This window comes from Lotus japonicus, chromosome 1 (assembly GCF_012489685.1).
Source record: "Lotus japonicus ecotype B-129 chromosome 1, LjGifu_v1.2".
Lineage (NCBI taxonomy): Eukaryota > Viridiplantae > Streptophyta > Magnoliopsida > Fabales > Fabaceae > Lotus > Lotus japonicus.
In genome coordinates, this window is record NC_080041.1 from 69041405 (window position 1) to 69046185 (window position 4781).

A 4781-nucleotide genomic window follows, 5' to 3' on the forward strand; every position below is an offset into this window, starting at 1 on the left:
CCACAAACATGCAATCACTCGTCCCAAAAAACAGCAACAAGTATTCACAAAAGCATTTTTAAAACAACACAAGTAGGGAAGCAAAACTATAGCTAAAAGCATGTGAGTATATGGAAGTAAAAGACCCAAAAACAAAAAGCTAATTAACAATGTATGATAAAAAGAAAAACAAAGTCTATAAATTGAAAAATATGCTAAAGATGCATGACCTAAACTAAGAGTAGGAATACCTCAACAAAGTCACTCCATGGGGTCATGGTCACCCCTTCCATCGCCATAATCCGGATGGACACCGACATCATGCATTAAGCTCAAGTCTATCATCCTCTGCTCCAAGGTATTAAAATCCATGGGCCCATTGTACCTGGGGTCTGATGTGCTACCTCCCCTCCAATGGAGGTCAAGATCCTTGTGTAGGCGATCTTGCCTCAAAAACATTCGCCCGAAAGCGGCCTCCATCCAAGCAGGAGAAGGGTCAGCACGTGGTGGAGTAACCACCTCATTTACCACCTCAACATTTTCTTCTTCCTCCTCTTCTTCTTCCTCTCCTTCTTCATCTTCTTCCGCTGGCTCCTCAGGATCCTCTTCCTCTTCCTCCTCTTGAGGCATTCTTGTCGTCCATTCTTTATAAAGTTGAGTGATCCTCTCCTTACTGAGCAGAGGTGCCACAGGCAACCTCTTCTCAATAACATGGACTGGCCTCCTAGCTCTGTCCCTCACTGCATGAATCAAAGAACAAATCAAGTGAGGAAAGATGGGCCGATGCTTATCTTTACTCTCGTTGTAGAGGGAATAAATCCGACCAGCAATGATGGTAGCCACGTCCATAGGATAGCCTCTCACAATGCAGTAGATGGCAACCATTGTAACCTCTCTAACTTCAGATTTGTTAGAGCTAGGAATGAGGGAATCCTGCAAAAATTCAGCCCAAACTCTAGCCAGCGGTGTCATATCCTTCCTCCGCACAAAAATGATCTCATCATCAACTACTTCCCAGTCCCGCCCAGGCCTAACAATCACTGCCTTCATGTCCTCCAAGATCTCCGGTGATTTCTCCTCTAAGAGCTCATGATAGGTGGCCTTCTCGGGGAAAAGCTCCTTCTCTTGGTCCTCCGTGAGGAGACCAAGATGCCTGCGAATGACTGCTGGATTGTAGTCAATCACATCTCCCCTGAACCAAGATGAATTCACCGGTGGCCTGGACCTGTCCTCTTGATTGTCACAGTAGGTGTTCGCGTAGAACTCCCTAACCATGACCTCACAAGCAAACGGAATGGGGTTGACCTAATTCTTCCACCTCCTAGTCTCCATGGCTTCTTGCATGCCCAAGAGGTCTCTTCTTCCCTCCCGATAAAGAACTCCCCGCTCCTTCACACACTCCTTGTGTGCTAAATGAGATCGATAAAACTCCTCCTTTTTCAATGAAAGGAAGCGGGAGCGATCAAAGCTCCGGGAGGTGGAGGAAGAAGCTGCAGCTCTTGCGTTGGTTCTTGATCTTTTTGCAGGCATCTGCAAAGTTGTTAGCACATACACAAGCCACAGACGTTAGAAATGTTAGTTCAAAAATAAAAAGAAATGAAAGGAGAAACTTTGTACAAAAACAAAAATAGAACAACCTAAGAGCACCCAACAAGTCTCTTAGTGATTTTGGCAAAGAGAGAAAGATTACCACAAGCACTTGCCAAAAATCGACTAAGAGAGCCCATTGAGGCATTCTAACAAACACCTTATAAGCAAAAGCTAAACTAAACTAATCCACAAAATCCTAACTACCCATTCCTCACAAATTCACAACCCATTTCTAATTAAGCACAAAATCAACCCACTAAGAACACAAACAACCCACACCCAACTTGCACAAACAACAAATCACTCACCCAAACCCCAATGAAGCATGCATTGCAAAACCCATGAACTATGATGAAGGGAAGTGGAAGATGGAACCTACCTTGACTTGAGAGTGAGTGGGTGCAAGTGGAATGAGCTTGATGCAATGCAGAACTTGGAAGCAAAAGGAAGAGCCAAAGTGTGTGCAAGTGAGAAATGAGAGGTAGAAATGGGGTATGGAGAGAGTGGGGTGTGTTTTTTATGGGAAAATGAGAGTAAAGAGTGGGAAAATGAAAAGGTTGGGGTTTTAAAACCCAAAAAGTGGGCAAAACACGCACAGGAGCGCTCGAGCGCTCGAGGGGAGCGCTCAGGCGCTCAAACCAGTTCCAGAGGCAGTGCCTCTGCCACTAATTGGCGCCTAGGCGCTCAGCCCAGTTTTTTTCACAATTTTTTTTTTTTTTGAAATTAAACACCTAAAATACTACAAAATTAAAAGATAGAAAATAACAAAATTAAAAGAATGGGTTGTCTCCCATTTAGCCCTAGGTTATAGTCCTAGGTGGACTCTCCTTCCGATGGTGTTAGGAAGGAAATTCCTTTCCATTGATTAACTTACCACAAGTGCAAGGAAGAAACCTTGCACAAAACCTCTGGAGTAAATTCTCCCATGAGGCAATGTCCTCTTGCTCATCAACCCAAGCTCTAGCCTCCCTCGTCAAAGAATGAGGGAGAAGTTTAATCTTCACTTCATCACTTGAAACACCCTCAATCTTAGCAAGGGTGCTAGCTTGGGTAAACTTCATCATATGAGCATGTAAGTTCTCGTACTTGGACCCCCCATACTTGTTACCACTAACAAGCTTGATGAGAGCCGGATGGAACTCATCAATTTGGGCATTAACTTTGGGGGTCTCTTCTGAAACCTTTGACCTGCTTCTAATCACATCACAGACAAAGTCATTGTCATGGTTAGTCTCAATCATAGGATTAAAAACAGAAAACCGTACCTTTTCCTTACCAACACGGAGAATGAGGTGACCCTTGTCAACATCAATCTTAGCTCTACCAGTAGCTAAGAAAGGTCGACCAAAGATGAGAGGAATCTTCTCATCCTCCTCCATATCAAGCACAACAAAATCCACGGGGAACACATACTTGTCCTCCCGCACCATTACATCCTCCACAATCCCATATGGAGTCTTAAGGGATCGATCCGCCATTTGCAAGGAGAGCATGGTCGGGGTAACCTCTCCTAGGTTCAGCCTCTCAAACATGGTGAGCGGCATCAAATTGATACTCGCTCCAAGGTCGCACAAGGCTTCCACATCCGCCATGCCTTCAATTTCTACCGGAATAATGAAACTTCCGGGGTCCCTTCTTTTCTTTGGCATCTTCCGCTGCAAAATGGCACTACATTCCTCTTATGCAAAATATCCTTCATAAACTTAGCATATATAGGCATTTGTTCCAAAGCATCGGCAAAAGGAATACTAATGTGGAGCTTTTTGAAAACATCAACAAATTTTGAAAACTTTTTATCTAAGCTCCTCTTAGCCAATGCTTTAGGGAACGGCACCTTGCTAGTTTCAGGAGTAAGATCAACTTCCTCTCTCACCTTAATAGGCACAACTACTTCTCCTCCCACTATCTCCTCTCTCTTTTCTCCCTCTGTTTTTTTTCTTCAATTCATTCATCACTCGCCCACTTCTAGTGGCTACAACAGAGGCATTTTCTTGCTTAGGATTGGGGATAGTGTCGGAAGGAAATTTACCTTGAGGTCTCTCGGCTATTTGCTTGGCCAGCTGGCCAAATTGATTCTCAAGATTCTTGATAGCCGCCTCTTGATTCTTGTAATTATTCTCCGTCCGGTTGATGAAAGTTTCCACCAACTCTTCTAAGCTTTTCTTTGAACCACCCCCTTCACCTTCTCCTCGCTCTTGAGGTTGTCTTGAGCTTTGGCCTTGGAATCCTTGGCTAGGAAATTGTCTTTGAAAACCATTTCCTTGCCCACTACTACCTTGCCTCCAAGAGAAATTAGGGTGATTCCTCTATCCTGGATTGTAAGTATTTGAAAATGGGTCATTCCGAGCTTGACCCATAGCCTTCACTTCCTCCTCCGGTCTAGTCTCTATGCATTCTTCGCTGTCATGTGGCCCTCCACAAGTCACACACTCCACCTTGGCAACTCGACCACCAATCTTGGTAGTCTTCATTTGATTTTGAATCTCATTCATTTGCTTGGAGAGTTGCTTGTTGGAGGCCATAAGTTGATCATAAGCTTCAACCTCAAGGACTCCTCTTCGGGCTTGGCGATCATTACTAGAGTTCATGGCTCTTATAGCCATTTTTTCAATCAACTCGTACCCCACTTGTGGAAGTAAGGCATCGAACTCTCCACTTGAAGCCGCATCTAAACCAAACCTCGAAGAATATTTGAGACCATCATAGAACTTTGCCACTTGTTCAGCTTGAGTAAGGTTATGTTGAGGACACCTCCTCAAGAGCTTCTTGAACCTCTCCCAAGCTTCATAGAGATTCTCATCGGTGGATTGAGTAAAAGTCATGATGTCATTCTTGAGCTTTCTCAAGAGGGCTCTTGGAACAAACCTTGTGGTGAACTTCTCAGCCAAGTCTTCCCAAGATGTAATGCTACCTTGGGGCTGTGAGTTCAACCACTCCTCAGCAGTATCCCTCAATGAAAAGGGGAATAAACTCAAGCGGATGGTGTCCGCTGAAACATTCTGAACTCTGTAGGTGTTGCAATTGCGGATAAACCGCTCCATGTGTGCATGAGGATCTTCAAGAGCACCTCCACCATACTGATTTTGGCTCACCAAATTAATGAATGCCGGCCTCAACTCAAAATTTCCCGTGCCATCGGGGGAAACTATGTTGCCCGGATAATCGTAGCTCATGGCAGCCGAGGTGAGGTCTCTAAGAGAACGATTGGCGTT

The 4781-nt window shown here is 44.5% G+C and overlaps 1 non-coding gene across 1 annotated transcript; it reads left to right on the forward strand.

Moving 5' to 3' along the window:
• Positions 1-4302: 4302 nt before the first annotated feature.
• LOC130734790 (small nucleolar RNA R71) lies at positions 4303-4409 on the forward strand. Its single transcript, XR_009018134.1, has one exon. It is a non-coding gene; the product is annotated as a small nucleolar RNA R71 (small nucleolar RNA).
• The last annotated feature ends 372 nt before the right edge of the window (positions 4410-4781 follow it).